Genomic DNA, 20,287 nt, shown 5'->3' on the forward strand with positions numbered 1-20,287 from the left:
TGCCTCAGTAATTACAAGTTACAAGCTGGTATCAGAACTCCATTACTCTCCCCAAGGTGCACAGAAGACAGTCAGGGGCAGATCCTTCACTTAAAATGGGGGAAGGAAGGCTTTTAGGAACATGCCAGAAGAAATGAAAATGTGTCTACAAAAAGACTTGTAAGAAAATGTTTAGTTTAGTCGCTAAGTCATGTCCGACTCTTGTGACCCCATGGACTGTAGTCTGGCAGGCTCCTCCGTCCATGGGATTCTCCAGGCAAGAACACTGGAGTGGGTTGCCATTTCCTTCTCCAGGGAGAGAATGTTTATGGTAGCATTATTCAGTTCAATTCAGTCACTCCATCATGCCTGACTCTTTGAGACCCCATGGATTGCAGCATGCCAGGCTTCCCTGTCCAGCACCAACTCCTTGAGCTTGCTCAAACTCATGTCCATCGAGTGGGTGATGACATCCAACCATCTCATCCTCTGTTGTCTCCTTCTCCTGCCTTCAATCTTTCCCAGCATCAGAGTCTTTTCTAATGAGTCAGGTCATCCCATTAGGTGGCCAAAGTACTAGAGTTTCAGCTTCAGTCCTTCCAATTAATATTCAGGACTGATTTCCCCTAGGATTGACTGGTTTGATCTCCTTGCAGTCCAAGGGACTCTCAAGAGTCTTCTCCAACACCACAGTTCAAAAGCATCGATTCTTTGGCACTCAGTTTTCTTTATAGTCCAACTCTACATCCATACATGACCACTGGAAAAACCAATGCTTTGACTAGACAGACCTTTGTTGGCAAACTAATGTCTCTGCCTTTTAGTATGCTGTCTAGGCTGGTCATAGCTTTTCTTCCAAGGAGCAAGCATCTTTTAATTTCATGGCTGAAGTCACCATCTGCAGTGATTTTGGAGCCAAAGCAAATAGAGTCGATCACTGTTCCATTGTTTCCCCATCTATTTGTCATGAAGTGAGGAACCAGATGCCATGATCTTAGTTTTTTGAATGTTGAATTTTGAGCCAGCTTTTTCACTCTCCTCTTTCACTGTCATCAATAGGCTTTCTAGTTCCTCTTTGCTTTCTGCTATAAGTGTGGTATCTTCTGCATATCTGAGGTTATTAATATTTCTCCTGGCAATCTTGATTCCAGCTTGTGCTTCATTCAGCCTGGCATTTGGTAGTATTCAAAAACTGTAAACAATTCAAATGTCAGTCAACTGGTGAATAGAACAGCACTGCATATTCATGGAATGGCATACTATTAACAAATAGACTAACTATTGATGCAGGGTACCACAAGGCTGACTTTCACCTTATGTGACATGATAAAGACAGAAACTAAAGACAACATATTGTATAATTCCATTTATATGACATTTCAGGAAAAGTTAAATCTACAGAGACAGAAACTAAGCTAAAGGTTGCCTGGGGCTGGGTGTGTGAAGAGGAGCAGTTATAATTGGGCATGAGGGATCTTTGGTGGAGTGGGGGGTGACAAAAATATTCTAACTTTGGAATTTGGCAATGGTTGTATAACTATGAGGGCTTCTCCAGTGGCTCAGTGGTAAGAATCCACCTACAACACAGAAGAGACTGGAGACATGGATTCAATCCCTGAGTAGGGAAGAATCCCTGGAGAGGGGAATGGCAACTCTCTAGTATTCTTACCCGGGGAATACCTTAGAGAGCAGAGGTTTGCAAAGAGTTGGACATGACTTAAGCAATTGAGCATGCGCATGCAACTATGAAATTTGCTAAAAGTCATTCAATTGTACACTTAAATCAGTAAATTCAAAGCCATGCAAATTATACCTCAGTAATGCTGTTTTAAAAATGGGGAAGGGGCACAGTTTGTTCTTAAAAAACCTAAAGTTATTTAACTCCAACCATTCCACCAAGTACCCTTTCATCCTTCCTGAAGGATGCAGGATATCTTAAATGTATGCCCGTCAGGATACATTATTCTGTGGCAAAACTAAGATTGTTCTTGAGATCTTACTATGTAGTGGAAATTTTACTCATTTTTTCTTCTTATTTCTCACCACAACCTTATGGGATAGATGTTATATTAACCGGATTTTAAGGATAAATGAACTGAGTGGTTCAATGCCACATGCTTGTACAAAGCTGAAGTCTTGAACCCTTCATCCTCAGATCCTGATCTCAGTCACTATGACTGTCAGATGTTCTATGAAAGGTTATTGGATGAAAGAAAGATGAGTTTTGGCTGCCTTCCTGCACTAGCTTTGCAACTGATAGTTATCACTTGTGTTGCAAACTCCTTATGGCACAGTTTTTAGTACATTTAGGAAAATAATGCCTTTACCGTGTGCTGCAATTTATTTCTAATGTGATATAATGAAGTAGTGGCATAAAGATCCCTAAGGTTTTGGGACTAAGTTATCAAAAAACAAGCAGATAATTGCCTTTTGGCCTCTAACCATTGGTATTATCACTAGAAAGATCCATTCTTTTTCTTTAACCCATCTTTAATTTAATGTGACAAGTTTTGAGGAAGAGATTTTTATTAATGAGTGCTTTGTTCTGATTTTAGGGACATAAAGCCAATGTGTGTGGTTATATTTTTTGCTTGACTTTTAAAAAATAACTTACATGGTAGAAGAAAATTGCATGGTGAAATGTCAGCAAGAGGCAAACTTTTAAGTGAAACAGTGATTTTGCTAATGTAGATCATGAAAAAAGCAAAGCACTGGGTTTAGATTCGGGAATTTCTGTTAAAATCTGATAATGATACAAATACTTGGAGAAACTTACTTTTCTTCTAGTGCTATTGTGTATATTAAAGGTATGTGAATGTGTGAATACACCTGTGTTCTGAGTTCGTTCTCAACTAGGTCTGTTGAGTTTATTTATTTTTAATTATTTTACTGCATTTGTTTATTTTATTTTAGGTATTTTGTTTGATACTAGTCCCTGGAAATAAAATGTCAAAAAGTTAGAATCTTTGCCTCAAAGAATTTATATTCCTGGGAGAAAGACAAGACCCTCATAAAGAGAAGTATTTTTACAGTTACCCACTGTGTCAAGAGTTAAAGAATCAAACAAGATGTTGAGAAGGTTTTAAATTACATGTTTCTATGGAGCTGAGGGGAAAGCTATTTAAATAACATGGTCAGGGAAGGTCTCTGTAAGAAAGTAATATTTGAACAGAGGTCAGAAGTCTCAGAAGAAACCAACAATTAAAAGAGTAATAGGGAGGAACATTTCAGGAAGAAGGAAAAACAGGTGCAAAATTCTGAGCCCTTATAGAATGATTAGAGAGGGAGGCAATACTTAATAGGTCATAAAAAGCATTTGGAATGTTATTCTGATAAAATGGGAAGCCACTGAATGGTTGTGTGTGTGCATGATAAGGGGATCCAATATATATATATATTTTAAGAAACCCCTTTGATTGGAAGGAATAAGAGAAGAAGTAGGGAGGACAAATGAGAAGTTGTTTCAGTACTGAAGTCAGAAGTATGGCTGATTTGTGTTGTTGTATGGCAGAAACCAACACAACATTATAAAAATTGAACAAAAAATTGAAAATAATTTCATGGATAAAAAAAAGAAGTAATTGGGATTATTACTAGTACAGTACATTACAGGAGACAGAAGAGTTTATTTTGGATGAAGACTCCGTAAGACTTGTTAATGGCTGGAGGAGATTAGAGAAAGGCCTCATAAGACCACATCAAGGGATCAAGACAGTCAAAGACTACAGTCAAAGCTTGTGGTAGGAAGTCAAAAATGAGAGAATCTATCAACCAAGGAAGAGTAGGATACAGTCTTATACATGAATCAGGCCGAATTATCAGAACTGGAAAAACAGTAGTCAGTAGGAAGCTGTGGCCTGGAGCCACATTTGTTATTGTTCAGTTGCTAAGTCATATCTGATCCTTCGTGAACCCATGGACTGCAGCATGCCAGGCTTCCCTGTCCTTCACCATCTCCTGGAGTTTGCTCAGATTCATCTGCATTGAGTCGGTGAGGCTGTCTAACCATCTCATCCTTTGCCGCCCCCTTCTCCTTTTGCCTTCAATCTTTCCCATCATCAGAGTCTTTTCCAAGGAGTTGATTCTTTGCATCAGGTGGCTAAAGTATTAAATCAGGAGTTAATCTAATTTAATTCAGTGCCTGATAGAGGTCTGATTTGGAAGGGGTAGGTCTTAGCTTTCTGAAGGAACATCTCAATGTCTTCAAGGTGCAATTAATTCCTGGCAAAAGTGATGGGTGAGACATGGCTAAGAAAAAAGTAGACTGTTTTCCAGAAGCAGCAAAATTAAGAGGGGAGATTCTGTTAAAATTCATTTGCAAAAGGCAATCATTCACAGGAGGAAGGAGTGACCAAGTTCAACGACAATGTTGATTATGTTTGAAGAGGAAGTTCTGGAGCTCATTATTCTTTAAGGACATCACATTTTTGTTGAAAACCATTCATGCAGAATGTTTTATGAGGTTTCAATTAAATTTCTCCAGGATTATATGTGAACTTATTCCTTGTTTTCACTTGGAGAGAATTAATACATAAAGCTTTCCTTAACCTTAGAAATGGGCAAGGTGAATGTCATCACTCAGTTTTCAAGTTTATTTTTGTATGAAAGTGAAGAGTGCAACTGTTTAATTCCTGGAATTCTCATCAGAATTCTGTAACTGTAAATGTTATTGTCTATAATTTTTACAACTTTGATTGCACTGTGCTCCTTACAGTCCGTGCTTCAAAAGAATGTCTCATAGCAGTATTCATGAGATTCTAAGACTTACTTAGATTCCAAAATATCTAACATATCCATGTTGATCAATGTATACACTTTTGTAATTTTGCATTTAAAAGAAATGACTCTCACTTCTTAGGTTTTAACTAATCATGTATTTCATGATGTCTCTTCTGCAATTCTGTTTAGTTTCCAAAAAGTGGATATACTCTTGAACACTATTTGAACATTGAAATTATATAATAGATGATTTATAAAATGTTAATGATGGTCCTCATATATTAGATATGCTAAGTTAAACAATAGATAATGCCTTAGCTTATGTAGTCTGAATATAGTGAAGGAGGGAAACGTTCCAATATGCTGGTCAGGATGCTAAGGTCCTAACTGAGATGGCCTTGAACTCATCTCAGTATTTGTCAGCATTCAAGTGGACCTGGGGAACAACAACAACAAAAAAAAACTGAAATTGAATAGTTTTAAGTAAAATCCTCCCCCACCAAATATTAGTAATTTTGCTAGTAAGACTTCCCTATCCATATCTGCCATAGTCTTCGATAATTTTTATACCTGCATAGACTGTTGTATGATGTTTCCTCTTCTTGGGGTGTTCTCCCTTGTTGGCCTACAAAACTCCTACTTTTTCATCAGGACCCAGCTTGGGCCTCACCTCCTTTGGGAAGTCTTCCTCGATAAAACCATAAAGCTCACTGTCACCAGAATTAAACCTTTCTTCATCTGTATTCCTTAGCACCATATGCCTTTCTCTAAAGTGCTAATCATTTTGTTTTAAAACTGTGCAAGTTTTCTCCTCAAGTGGACCACAGGATTCTTGAGACCAATGATCCCATCTTAGTCTTTCTTTGTAGGCTGATGCCTAAAGCACATTCTGGTTCATAGTAGGCATTTCCTAAATATTAGTTGAATGGAAATTATTGGAAAAAATCTCAAATGGCTATTGAAAGCTCAATTTAATTTCCTTTCCATGCATTTATATCTTGTCTTCCAGTGGAATTATAAGATCTCTAAGTATAGACTGGGTTTCTCTATTTTTCTATATGATCTTGGGAACCCATAAGCTATACTGTTTTAAATTTATTTGTAATCAATACTACATATTATCAGTCTTATTTTTGTCAGTCTAATACCATACAAAGAATGACGTGATCATATATGTTGTTTTATAAAAGTTTAGCATTTATTGAAAGGCTAATCTAGATGTTAGGTCCATTTTCTGTTTATTTGATACAGAGGAAATCTGGTATATTTGTGGTGATATCAGTACCAAAGAAGGCAAAAGATACTTTGTCCTTAAAAGATGCCATTTTATAGATGTGAGAGCTTCCCTCATAGCTGAGTTAGTAAAGAATCTGCCTGCAATGCAGGAGACCCCGGTTCAATTCCTGGGTTGGGAAGATGTGCTGGAGAAGGGATAGGCTACCCACTCCAGTATTCTTGGTCTTCCCTTGTGACTCAGCTGGTAAAGAGTCCACCTGCAATGTTGGAGACCTGGATTCAATCCCTGGGTTGGGAAGATCCCTTGGAGAAGGGAAAGGCTACCCATTCCAGTATTCTGGCCTGGAGAATTCCATGGAGTGTATAGTCCATGGGGTCACTAAGAGTCGGACATGACGGAGTGACTTTCATTTACAGATATGGCTGTAATTGGCTCATATATAATTCAACAAGTCATGGCCAAACTTGTTGGAGATTCTTTTCACATCTCAATTATATTATCAATTCTCTTCAAATTAATACTATTAACTGAGTGCTTGCTGTGTGTTATGCACTGGGCAGCTTGCTGAGTGTTGGGTATAATAGAAATGCTTACTATGTGTTATGCGCTGGGCAACTTGCTGAGTGTTGGCTATATGCAGTCTGGAATTCTGTTCCTTCCTGACTCTTTCTCTTACTATATAAGTGATTTAGGGCAAATTACTTAACTTCTTTGACCTCAGATTTTTAATCTGTGAAATGGAGGGTAAGGGTTTCAGTGGCATAGGAGCTTATAAAAGAGACATGGCTGGCACAGTGTTTGGAGCCTAGTTAGTGCTCAACCCATGTTGACCTTGTAATTCACCTGAAAGGAGTGCCTGTTTCACCACTTGGCTGTTTATAGGAGAGGAAACATGAAGGACACCTTAAGAAGGCAGATGACAGTTATAGAGAGAAAATGGGACTATAGGCTATTTCCAGTTGTCTTTATTTTAATAGCATTATTATCTGTTGTTGGATTTTGAAGTAGAATGTGTGCCAGGGCAGGTTTATAATTCACTTTCAATTATGGTAACTTATGTGTAGCAAGCTAGCCAAAGGTTGGCAAGTGCCCTGTGCCCAGGCCCTGAATTTCAGAGCAGCTTCATCAGCTCTCTATTACTGTCTCCTTTTGATTTACCAGCGGGCTTCTCCCCTGAGGTAGGGTGTTGATGCCATCTCGTTGACTGGCTCAGGTTTCTGGAGAGATATTTATGCCTCCTGAGACCTGCCAGAAATTTATTTCTGATATTTCCTATTATTAGATGTGGTGGAATAAGATATGGTTTCCTATTTCTTTTTTTCTTTCTTTTTGGTAATTTCTTTTGTAAAACAGAGTCATTTTACAGAAGCATTCCTTACAATTTCTGGATTCTATATTTTAGTAAGGGACCAATGAGCATTTATTTATTAAAGTTATGATAAAGATTCATGCCTTTCATATTTTAAAATTCTATTCAGAGATCAATATTAATATCTCTGGTGTAGTTTATAGAAAAAGGGAGTAGATCCTTCCCTTCCTCCCTATCTTTCTCTCTCTCTCCTTCTCCCCCACCACTTTCCCTTTATCTCTCTCTTTTCTTCATCCTTCCCTTTTCTTTTCTTTCTTTCTCATTCTTCATGCTCCCGTTCTTTTTTTTTTTTCTTTTCCCCTCTTTATCCCCTCTCCCCTACTTAGTTTATGTTTTACCTTTCAACTTAATGAATCCCCTTTCCCAAAGTCCTCTTCTTATTGTCTACAATTTTACATTTTATTCCTAGTTCTATCATATAGCACACTTAAAAGCCCTTTCCAGTACATATATTTACAGTCTCCTAATATTTGAACTGAATATTTGTAGATTCTTACCATATTCCTGGTTGTCACTTAGCCAAGGCATTTATCTGCTTTAATCTGGCCTCATAAATCAAATCTTTCTTTTCTCTAATCATTTTTTAAATCGTTCCCTAAATGGTTTCCAATTTGTCTGCGTCTTTCTGAAATGGATGTGTCTCAAACATAATTCAGGGATCCAAAGCTGAAATCTTACTGGCTTCAGTTTGCCATTCTTCCTGAACAATCATTTCATAGCAAATAAAGATATTATGGTTTTTTATCTTGCAAATTTATGATTTTGCAAATTCAAGCAGTATAAATCCTTACTGAGGTTGTCTGAAGTAGATGAAAATTGCATTTTTTTCCCCAGGAGTCAGGAGGAAAAGTATTTAAAGATTCAACACTGTTAGTGACACTTGCACTTAAGTTCTGTGTACCTAACTTTACTGATATCTAATAACACAGAGTTAATGAAATCTCTTCTCATGACGACAGCCAAGACCAGGGTGCTGTGAACGAAGTGCTCAGGACATTTACAAGACACCAAGAATGAGCACCTCCTTAAAGTTTGCCCCCTTGGTGCCTCACTTGCTTCCTCTTAATTCCAGCTCTTCTTATGATGATAAAATAATATAATAGGTGAGAAAATGCTCTGAAAACTGTAAAGATATAAACAGGTATCAGGTATCACCATCACTGTTCTTCACCTCAACACAACCAGTTCAGCTCACCACAACTTGTTAAAAGTGGAATAATTACACATGTGGAGCCCAGTTACACACATGGAGCCCCCTTCTCTCTAGTGTCGCTTGTTCACTTGTCCAAATTCACGGGGCTGCTCTGATTACACTGGATCCTATCTACCGAGGCACTTCCAGCCCAGAACTCACCCACTATACTCTTCATACACAGGACTTACTATTTCTTTATTCTGCCATCAAAAGTTACTTGTCTGCATTCCCATTTCCTCAGAGATTTGCTTATCTGCTTTCTTGAAAATAACAAAAGTTTATCAGATGAAATTGCATTTGTTGTTGCATCTAGAGGGAAGTACCAACTTAATGTGCAATCCATGAAGGTGACAAATTTACAATTTCTTTTAGGTATTTTGTAGATATGATGCCTTACTCTCCAGGTGCTCTAATATATAGTTTATAAAAGTATTTGATCATGAACTGCAATAAGAAATATATGTTTTGTCATAACCTAGATCACACACAAAAACACACATAAACATAATTAGGAAATAATTCCACCAAATACTACTGACCTTTTCTATTTGCTGAGCATTCACCTATTCTCTTCTCTTATCCTAAAGAATGACTTCTATTCCATTTTTTCTAGTGTCCTCAATTCTACATTAGTTTTTCTATTTTTAAAAAATTGTTGACTATGAAACTATTAAGTTGATGTTGCTATTATGACACAATAATTAACAAAAAAAATAAAGACTTAGAAAACAATATTATGGTTACCAAAGAGGAAAGGAGGAGTGAGAGATAAATTAGAAGTTTAGAATTAACAGATACACACTATTATGTATAGAATAGATAAAAAACAAGAACCTACTATATAGAACAGGGAACTATGTTCACTGTCTTGTAATAACCTATAATGGAAAAGAATCTGAAAAAGAATATGTGTGTGTATGTATATATATATATGTATATGTGTGTGTGTATGTGTGTATATATATCTATATCTATATCTATCTATATATATATACTGCTGCTAAGTCACTTCAGTTGTGTCCGACTCTGTGCGACCCCATAGACGGCAGCCCACCAGGCTCCCCTGTCCCTGGGATTCTCCAGGCAAGAACACTGGAGTGGGTTGTCATTTCCTTCTCCAATGCATGAAAGTGAAAAGTGAAAGTGAAGTCGCTCAGTTGTATCCGACTCCTAGAGACCCCATGGACTGCAGCCTACCAGGCTCCTCCATCATGGAATTTTCCAGGCAAGAGTATTGGAGTGGGTTGCCATTGCCTTCTCTGATATATATAACTTTTAAAATATGCATTATATGTGTATAATTTTCTATAAACCCAAAACTAACATTGTAAATCAAATATATTTCAATAATAAAACCCTCAAAAGGATTATTATACAGTGGAACTCAGTGGATTGCTGGGGAGCAGAATTTTAACTGATTGTGTATATGATTGTGTGCATACATGTGTATTTCTGTGTAGGGTGTTAGAAGACAAAGTTTGTCTGACTTCACCGTGGGTAGAAGGGTGTTAACTTTGATGGGCTATCATTATCTCGTGTGTACTGATATTTAAGAGGTGACTAGGTGACTCAAGGATCAGACAAATTCAGCAAGATGTAGTAGACTCATAGTGGGTGAAAAGTTAGATTACCACAGTGAGTCACTGAGGAGAAGACAATCTCCAGAGATCCAGGACTTTATAAGCAAAAAGAGACATTCTGGTAATTGGTAGGCAGGCAGTAGAGGTAAACAGTGGATTTAAATGTAAGGCAAAAACTGGTTACGCACTGGATCCTAAGTTCACTGCAGGGCTTCAGGCAAGGTTCATTCCATGCTACATTAATGTATCTGTTGCTACTTAAGTCTATTCCTACTTCACGTATGGTTGATCCAACAACATGTAAATGGGACCAGAGGATCATAGCTGCTAGCAAAGCCTGTCTGAAGATGGAAAGAATGGACAGACTGGTAGATCTTGGCAAGCAGAAAGAAGGGCCTTGGCCCCCTTTAAACTTATCTTTGGCATTTCCCTTTTTTTGCCTGGGAAGAGCGTGAGCTCTAAGTACCATATTAGAATTTGCACTTACTTCATAAGTTCTCTCTTCAAATATGTCAGGTTTATTATCTACTTAGTGTAGCACCTCATTCTTCACAGGTGTGCACAGCCCTTGTCAAATTATTAATAGCAATGTTCCAGAGTTCACTTTTAAAACACTTTTTATTTTGTATTGGGATATAGCTGATTAACAGTGTTGTGATAGTGTCAAGTGAAAAGCGAAGGAATTCAGCCATACATATACATGTTTCCATTGTCCACAAACTCCTGTCCCATCCAATCTGCCACATAACATTGAGCAGAGTTCATTTTTTAACAGGAAGAATTATGTTGACTTTTCTCCATAGCTTATTTAAGGCTTAAATATATTGTTTTCTTAAACAATTACTGATTGAATGACTGCATGTTTCTGATGTCTGGGAAAAATATAAGCTCAAGAGGGTTTGTGCTAACCTTGTAAAATTACAAGATTAAGTCCACAAGGAGAAAAATAAGCTTCTTTTTATGCCTAGGCTCTTTAATAAAATGAATCCGAAGTTCACATAGAAACTTGCACTTATTAGGGGCATATATCAGTGAGCACTACACAAATAACAGGATTTTAGAATGAAAAGAAAGCACAGACTACTGTATCATTTTCTTTCCTGCTATTTAGTGGTACAATAGTAAAAAAAAGTACTTTGATACACAGTGCATAAGTCTCAAAATATAAAAGTAAATAACTGATATAATATATAGAAAAATGACCTTTTCAAAATCCTAATTCAAACTTTCAACGTCAGGAGCTTAAGGGAATGGTGAATCCAAGATGTTTTTTTCCAAATGGAATAGAATCGTTGAGACTCATTTCTATCCTGCGTAGCAAGAAATTATTAGGATTACTGTGACTGATAATGATGCTGTGAACTTCTAATTATCCTGGAAATGTAGACAAGGATAGTATATATTGAAATTCAATGAAAACATGAAAGGCTTATTCTAATCTTGGATTTCAAACCTCCTTTCCTAGCAAACCTGTGCATAGAAAGTGTTAGTTTCTCAGTCATGTCTTACTCTTTGAGACCCCATGAACTGTAGCCTCCCAGGGTCCTCTGTCCATGGAAATCTCCAGGCAAGAATACTGGAGTGGGTAGCCATAAGTCAATAAAAAATAGCCACGTTACTCCCTTCTTTGAGTATCTCCCTTTTCAGTGATGCAGTTTATAAGACAAAGTAGTTAAAACATGATGAGAAGAGGCTGTGCCTTTCTATGAGTTGGATAAAGCTTGAATTATTTTTCATGCTAATGACAGTGAGGACACAGACGGGCTTCAGGCAAGCTTTAGGTTCTATTAACTTCATGAGGAATCCATATGCAGGTGGAATCTTGGCCAGCCATGTCAAGCTTCAGGAGCCCACATTTGCTGGTTAGCTAGATATGACACTCCTGCTGAGAGAGAGATGCAACCATGGGAAGCTCAAGCAGTTACCAAGGTACTCATCACATCAGCAGGGTTCACAAGGCATCTGCCATGGGAGTCATTTACTATTATTAAATGTTTTCTATTGTTAGAAATATATCATAATATATTTATATAAATTATAAATATATTAATAAATGTATTCTAATATAATATTAAATATATTCTATTAAATATTTTCAATTTGTTATTATTAAATATTTAAAACATTAAATATTTTCAGAAATGCTTACCAATGAGGAGACAGTTATGAAAGTCTCATCCATTTTCATTTTCACTGCTGCAGAGGAGTGGAAGGTTTGAACTTGATAGTAGCCAGAATCTAAAGGGAATTCCCAAAAGGGGAGCTTGAAAATGTTTGAGCAAGGGCAGCACCATTGGAACAACTGCATAACTTCCATACACAGCTTTAAAGGGTAAAAGACCCATTTGGATACATAAGTTCTGACAGTGAATATTCTTACATACACATACTCTATATACCTCTCTATACCTTGTGACTTCATATATATATACATATATATATATTATAGGAATGGATATTTTTATCATATTTTTGAAATGGAATTGTTAAAAAATGCAGTTGATATAAATACATTTGCCCTTTTGATTTCTCCATGAATTTTATTGCATTTCCAACCCCCCAAAGTGTAGAGAGTCATAGAAAAATGATGGAAAATGTTTTTGGACACTGAGTAACAAGCAAATTTTCACAATTTTATGTTAATTAATCAAAATCATTTGTATGTTCATTAATGCAAATGTGTTGATTAACATTATGCTAAAATCATTAGGGTTTATAAATTATGAAAAAGGAACAGTTGACATGTGAATTGAGAGTTTGATCAAGTCCAAGATGTTGTAAAAGCAAATTGACACACGTGGTTCCCCTGAGCAAATGATGATTTTTTTCCTCTTGTTAATGACAAGCATTTCCATCTAACAAAAATGTATGTGTGCGATCAGTCATTCAGACATGTTCAATCCTTTGCAGCCCTGTGGACTATAGCCTGCCAGTCTCCTCTGCCCCTAAAATTTCCCAGGCAAGAATACTGAAGTGGGTAGCTGTTCCCTTCTCCAGGGGAGCTTCCTGATCCAGGGATCGAACCCAGGTCTCCTACATTGCAGGCAGGTTCTTTATCATCTGAACCACCATTACTTATTATTTCCCCAACCCCCAAAAATGTGAATGTTCAATATAGTAAAACGTTAATAGGAAAGAAGGGAGGCACAATTTTGCAGACTGGAGATTGTCTTAGAAACACTGGACTGTCTTAGAATATACTGGATTGTCTTAGAATCACTCTAGATTTTCCAGTTCAACTATTCTATTGGATGAGCTTTTTTACCTGCTAACAAACTGGCTCTTAGGAATATCTCCTTTATGCATAGTATAATCAGGTGTCAAATAGCCAGGTTGCCAGGGGTCCCACTTTTCCTGCACAAAAGTGATAAACAAAACTCTTTCACACCAAGGTGTCAGTGATTAATGTTTTCTGCCTTTCAAGTTATTTACAGGAATGAAAAATGAAATAATGGTGGGATTCTAGGCATGGTGATATGAACGCATGAAGGGTTTTTCATCTGCCTTAAGTTCCCCTTGTGACCTTTCTTCCAACCCTTCTTCATTTACCACAACATTTACTGATCAACTAATGCACGTGGATAATTCCTGATGTTGGAAAGATAAATAAGATATGATTCTTTCAAGGACTCATAGTTTCATAGAGCAGTTAGTTATGCCAACCAGTTAATAAATCTTAAAAGGATCATAGGTGAGATGAATATAAAGCAGAAAGAAGGAGGTCAATATTGTATGGTTGGAGAAAGGGTTTTGTGAAATATCCCACCCAAGTGAAAATATTTAAGTTGACTTCTCAGAAGTAAAAGGAAGCAGTTGGAAAAATAAACCTGATATTTTGACTACAGCAGTAGTTCAGCATGACTTGAAGACAGATTCTTGGGTAATGAGGCTAGAGATCTCCTTGACTGGAAGGAAATTTTTATGCCTTGATATGGTTTGGGAATTCCATTCTGGAGTCAGCAAGATACCACTGAGAGTTGAAGATGGTGAATGGCATGTTCCTATCACTCCAACAATAGTGTAGACTGAAGGTACATCAGACGGGGGAACCTGGCTTAACAGAGTTTTAGCAGGCACTCATTGAGTGGATGCTGTAATTCTGACACAGCTGGGTATACGTTGAGAGCAAAGTAACTATAACACCCACCCATTCTAATTATAAATACCAATACCAATAACATTTATTTTCTTTTTACTTGGCACTCATCTGGGTTGCTTCACTTGTTGAAAGTTCAACTCAGGAACTCTGAGACGTTATTTCCATGTATATTTTATAGGCGAGGTAACTAAGGTTAAGGAATTAGGATTTGTACTCAGACAATGATTTCACTGTGATCTGTTGTGATGGGAGTAAAACAGATGTCCGTAAAATTGGTCATGACCATAGTGAGAAGAGGGCTAGGCTGCAGTTGCTATTGTAATAAGAAGCAGGAGACAAAATCTACTCTCTAGAGAATCTAATCTATAATGAATGCAGTCTGGAAGCTATCGTGGTATGGCACCAAACATGCTACCCTTCACCCTTTCCTATATTATTCTCTTGCTTTCTACACATAGGTGGATGAAGACAGCTGGTCAATATGCAGTCCGTGCCAGAGTGGACAACCATAGTGCAGCTGTGGTTTTCTCTAGCCATTTTCTCCTCTTGCTGCTGTGAGTGGCTGGTGGGCAGCTTCGCTCCAGGACTTCAGATCTGTCTGTCTGTTCCTGTACATTCAGCAGCCAAATGCCTTGTAGCTCTCTGCCGAGTATCCTCCCAAATTTAGTTTGAATCAAAATAATGAAATAAAAATTATCTTTCAGTGACCCATAACCATGGGACCCCTGGCAACTCAGCAATTAGAGTAGGAATACATTGTGGTAGGCAGAATTCTAAGATGGCCGTTAGATTCCACACTCTGGTGTACCTTCCCTGTATAATTCCTTTCCCTTGAGTGTATGTAAGATTTGATTTGTAACTGTGGTAGTGATCTGTGGTAACTATAAATTCTAAGTAGGATTTATCATTCTGATATGTCATAATTATGGGACTGTATATGGTGGAAATGATTTTGCAAACATAATTAAAGTTCCCCATCAGTTGTCTTTGAGTTCATCAAAAGTAGACAATCCTGGGTGATTCTGACCAAATCAAGTCACTCCTGAAAAGAGGTCAGAGAGATCTGAAACATAAGAGATGTTTTCCCACTGGCATTGAAGGAACAAACTACCATGTTGTAGAGAGGGCTGCTGCTGCTGCTGCTAAGTCGCTTCAGTCCTGTCCGACTCTGTGCAACCCCATAGACGGCAGCTCACTAGGCTCCTCTGTCCCTGGGATTCTCCAGGCAAGAGTACTGGAGTGGGTTACCATTGCCTTCTTCTGTAGAGAGGGCAAAGAACTAAAAACAAGTTCTAGGAATTGGGAGTGATCCCTATCCAACAGCTAATAAGAAAATAGGGACCTTAGTCATACAGCCACAAGAAAATGCATTCTGTGAGCAACCAGTGTTTGCTGAATCAGACCCAGTGCTTCAGAAGTGATTGTGGTCTGATGCTACACTTTGATTAAGCCTGAGTGGAGGACTCAGCTAACCCATAACCAGACTCTTCATTCATGGAAGCTGCTAAATATGAAATTCGTGTTTTTCTAAGTCCCTCAGCTTGTGATAATTTGCTATGTAGCAGTAGATAATAACTACAGTGATGCCAGAGTGCAGAGAGGTGACACCCTCGATTATCAAACCAGCAGGTCATACTGGACTAGCTGGTTCTCATGACCCTCCAAAAATGTTTTAAGCTGTTCATGGCTTCCATAGCTAAATTTAACATATTATACCTCAATTTGTATAAAAGTTTATCTTTTACCTCTTTGAGGCCACTTTCTGTTATTTAACGAGTTATAATACCATTGTGCTGGTAATCATTTTTTCTTGTCAGTGTGGTCCTCCTAAATGTAAGTCTGGTATGTGTGTTTCACATAAAATATAAGCTTAGTTATTATGCAAAATTTGATTCTAGCATGATATGAGTATCATGGCTATGATAGTTGAAATATTCCTGTTGAAAAGTAGAGTTATTAAAAAGTGATTAAGTTAGAGTTGTTAGTAATTAAACTACAACATATGAGTAGCATGAAAAGTTGTCAAGGGGATTATTCTATATTACTTTTCATATTTTTTACTTCTTTGGTTCAGTAAAATAAAAGAATAAACAATTTTTAAACTCTGCTACAGTAAGGGCTTCCTTGGTGGCTCAGACAGTAAAGCGTCTGCCTGCAATGTTGGAGACCTGGGTTCAGTCCCTGGGTCGGGAAGATACCCTGGAGAAGGAAATGGCAACCCACTCCATTACTCTTTCCTGGAAAATTCCATGGATGGAGGCGCCTGGTAGGCTACAGTCCATGGGGTCTCAAAGAGTCAGACATGACTGAGCTACTTCACTGGTTCACAGTAAGGAAGTACAGCATGTCAACTGTAATAAGGAATACTTAGTTGGAAGTAACAATATTTGTAATGAAACCTGGCTAAATATATATCTGTGACTAAGATTTCCATTAACAAGATGAAAAATCTGTAGAAATTGCCCTGGGTTTAATGATCACATAAATAATCCTGTTTCAATTGTTTGAGTCTTATATAATTTCATAATAAATGAGTTATGCAGCAGACAACTTTGTGCCTTTTGTTACTTTTACAATATTGATTTAGATAAAGATTATCCCCAGCAGAGTAATGGGAAAAGGCTCCTTGTGACTGCTGTTTTGTTTTTTATTAGATCTCAAACTGAAATGCCTACTTTATCTAAATCAGCTTCACACTTCTGAACATTGGCATCCATCAGTTGCTATTTACTTCACTTTGCTTGGTTATTGAGATGGCTGCATATCAGTGTTGTCCCTCATTTAAGTGACTACATTTAGAGCTAAAAAGACGATGCTACAGAGATAGATTCAAGATGGAAACTAGGATATGTAGCAATGAAGAGAAGTGTCTCCACTGAAGTTTGCATCTGAAGCTTCTTAGTGAAAGAAGTTGTGATGGAGGCTGGGGATAAGTCACCAAAAAATACTTTGACAATATGGTATGGAAACTTGTATCTAGTCACAAATGATTTAAAAATATCTTACTTCTAGTAGGAAAAAAAAAGGCTTTCTAGAGAAGTTTGAGAAACTGATGGAGCCCCTATCTATTCTTAACCCTGTCAAGTTTATAAAATGTGTGACTCTCAGCTAGTTTTTAATAAGCTGGGGAAATGTCTCCCTGAAGGCTATGTTACTTACTGGATAAGACTGAGCAGATTAATGCAGTGTTTCTCATGGTGTGGTCCAGAGAAGTCCTGCATTAGAATCATGAAATGTTTGATAAAAAAATGGAGATTCATGAGCTCTATCTGAGACCTACTAAATCAGAATCTCTGGGGAGGTCTGAGGATTCACTTTGAAGAAGATCTCAAGGTAATTCTGATGCAGTCTAAACTTTAAGCACTGCCAGTTAATATATATGTATAACAGTTTTCTGTTCTCTCTTGCCAGTCCTGGATAATATTGCTACTATTTACAGTTCTTCCCATTTATCTTCAGTCCTGTAAGGATGCACTAAAATACAGCTTCAAAGTGTGTCTGAGTCACTGCCTATTGTTCCTCTGTTTAACTACCTTCATCCACTGAGCAGATTGCCTTTGCTATTTATCCCAAGGACAAGGTTGCCTGGTGAAGCCTGGTGCAGTGTTGGTCTCTTGTGTTGTGCTGTGTTTAGTCTCCTAGTCGTGTCTGACTCTGCAACCCCATGGACTGTAGCCCACAAGGCACCTCTGTTTATGGGGATTCTCCAGAAGGAATACTGGAGTGGGTTGTCATGCCCTCCTCCAGGGGATCTTCCCAGCCCAGGGATTGAACCAATGTTCAATCTCCCACACTGTAGGTGGATTCTTTACCGAGTGAGCCACCAGGGAAGTCTCTTACCATCAGGACATTGTCTGTTCATGGGATGTGAATGTGATGCATAGGTCAGGCTATGAGACTGGTGGGACAGCGGAATATGTCCTTGAAGATGAATTTCCTTGGCAGATGCGGGACTCTGACAATCCAGTTGAACCTGAGTCTGTGTAGTCTGATGCCACATTAACACCTCATCATATCTTTTCATTCTGTGGAATGTTCTAGAATAGAAAGTGACTAACATGTTCTCAAAAACCAGTGCCCAGAAAAGTTACTTTAATGCTATTTACCTGTATTTTTCTTTGCAACAGGGAGAGCTAGATTTCTGTTTTGTTTTTTTTTTAAAAGAATGATTTAAAAGTCAGGTCATTATAAATAAATAAATTATTCTCGTGTCACTTGTGGTGAAGATGATGGTAAATTTGATGGGTGGGTATGAGCAATGTATCCATTTTAGAATCCCAAATCAGTTGAAGATACCCTACTCTTTCTTATCCACATGGTGACTGGGAATAATAACAGTATTTAACTAATTGAGTTATTTGGATTTATTGAGATAATTCATGTAAAGCAATGAGCACAGCACTTGATGTATAGCAATGGGCTCAATAATTAATTACAGTAACAGGTACCAGTCATTGAGCATCTACTATGTGACAGTTTGTTTTGAGTGCTTTACAATGAATCATTTGAGGAACCTGCCCAAAGCCAGGAAGCTTTAATGTAGCAGAAGGGTGATTTGAACCCAAGTATGTTCCTAATGTCTGCATTATCCTGCCACTTCCATAAGTGTGTTTATTTTTTCACGTTATACCAAGACACATTTCTCATGTGATGCATTGCTGCTTAGTTATATTTCAATTCATTTTTAAGGGCCAAATATCCTCCTTTGTTCACTCAATCATGGGATTCAGGCAAGATTCTTTTGGTATAAGTAATTATCAAAGAAGAGGGAGGAACTAGAAGAAGCAGGCAACTGAGGCTCATTTTATGTGTCACAATGGGAGATGGCCTGAAAATAAGGAAGACACTTAATGGAGGTGTCAGTGCAACTGATTTAGCTGGCTTAGAGTATTTTCCAGGCACCGGTCAAATTCTCTGGGAAGACTAGCCTCCTTCTCCACCAATCATATAATGCAGACTGCCCTTGCTATGAAGAAAAGAAAGCCTCTTACTTAATGTTTATATGGTATAAGCCCAATGCAATGAAGTTGATCTTGGTTGCATTCTCCTTCCTACCTCTGCCATCCAACCTAAGTGGGACTTTCCACTCTTATGGTACTTTGCTTAAAGGCTATCACCAGATGCAGCTGTGCATCTAAAATACTATCTGATCATGATCTCTGGAGTCAGACCTGGTTTTAAATCCTGGGTTGGCTATTTCCTGATGTCATCTACTAAGCCCTCTGTTCCTCAGCTTCACCTTGTACAATGGAGATAATGGCATCTGCCTCATAGGGTTTACATGAGGATGCAGTGAAAGAATTCATATAAAGTGCTTATCTGTCAAATACTGATTATCCTAAAAATATTAGCTACTATCAGATAAATTTCATTTTAATAGATTTAAAGCTTTGCAAAGACTGAAGAAAGGTGTTTATTACCCATACCACCTTGCACAGTACCTGGACCATAAAGCTAACACGTGAATAAATGATGAATAATCAGAAATAGTTGAGATGAAGTTTAGTTTTTGACCAGGCTAACTAACTGAGACTCTAAGAGTAGGATCTGGAGAAAGTTCCTCCACTCCTCCCACCTCACCCTATTTAATATCATCCCCAACTTGGAATCAAAAATGCACAGATACACATAACTAGAATCCTTTTGTTCCCTGCCCCCCTGCCTCAGTTCATCAAAGGGCAGGCTCATCTCTCATTTTGGAAGGAAACATTGTTTTCCTTCCAAAAGCCCTATTGCTGAAAACGAAGCAGAAATGGGTTTATTCCTGCCAGTAACTGGTGATTTTGAATAAACAGCACTTTAGGGATATGCCCTGAAGTGCAAGAGTCAGAGTGTCTCTAATTAAGTGCTCTCCTTTTTCTGGGAACAGGCCAAGGAGACCTAGTGGCAGCAGAGCCTGAGCGACTCCCCAAAGTTTCTTTGTTGATGCTTCTTTTAAGCAGAAACCCAGACCTGCCTCTAACCCTCCTCATTAGCTTCTTAAAAGTACTTCATGTAAAGCTTTGGTAAATAACCATAACAGCACCCCCTTTCTTTCACCACTACCTCATGCTCATCCTTCCTTTCCACCCACCCCCAGGGTGGGGGATGGAACTTTCCTGCATCTAAA

General features: G+C 37.9%; 1 protein-coding gene across 2 annotated transcripts in view; it reads left to right on the forward strand.

The window, feature by feature from the left end:
• KCNIP4 (potassium voltage-gated channel interacting protein 4) overlaps window positions 1-20,287 on the forward strand; it is a 1,317,771-nt gene that overhangs the window by 711,909 nt on the left and 585,575 nt on the right. The window lies entirely within an intron of this gene.

This window comes from Bos grunniens, chromosome 6 (assembly GCF_055505025.1).
Source record: "Bos grunniens cultivar Pamir isolate PY7600 chromosome 6, Bosgru_T2T1.0, whole genome shotgun sequence".
Classification (NCBI taxonomy): domain Eukaryota; kingdom Metazoa; phylum Chordata; class Mammalia; order Artiodactyla; family Bovidae; genus Bos; species Bos grunniens.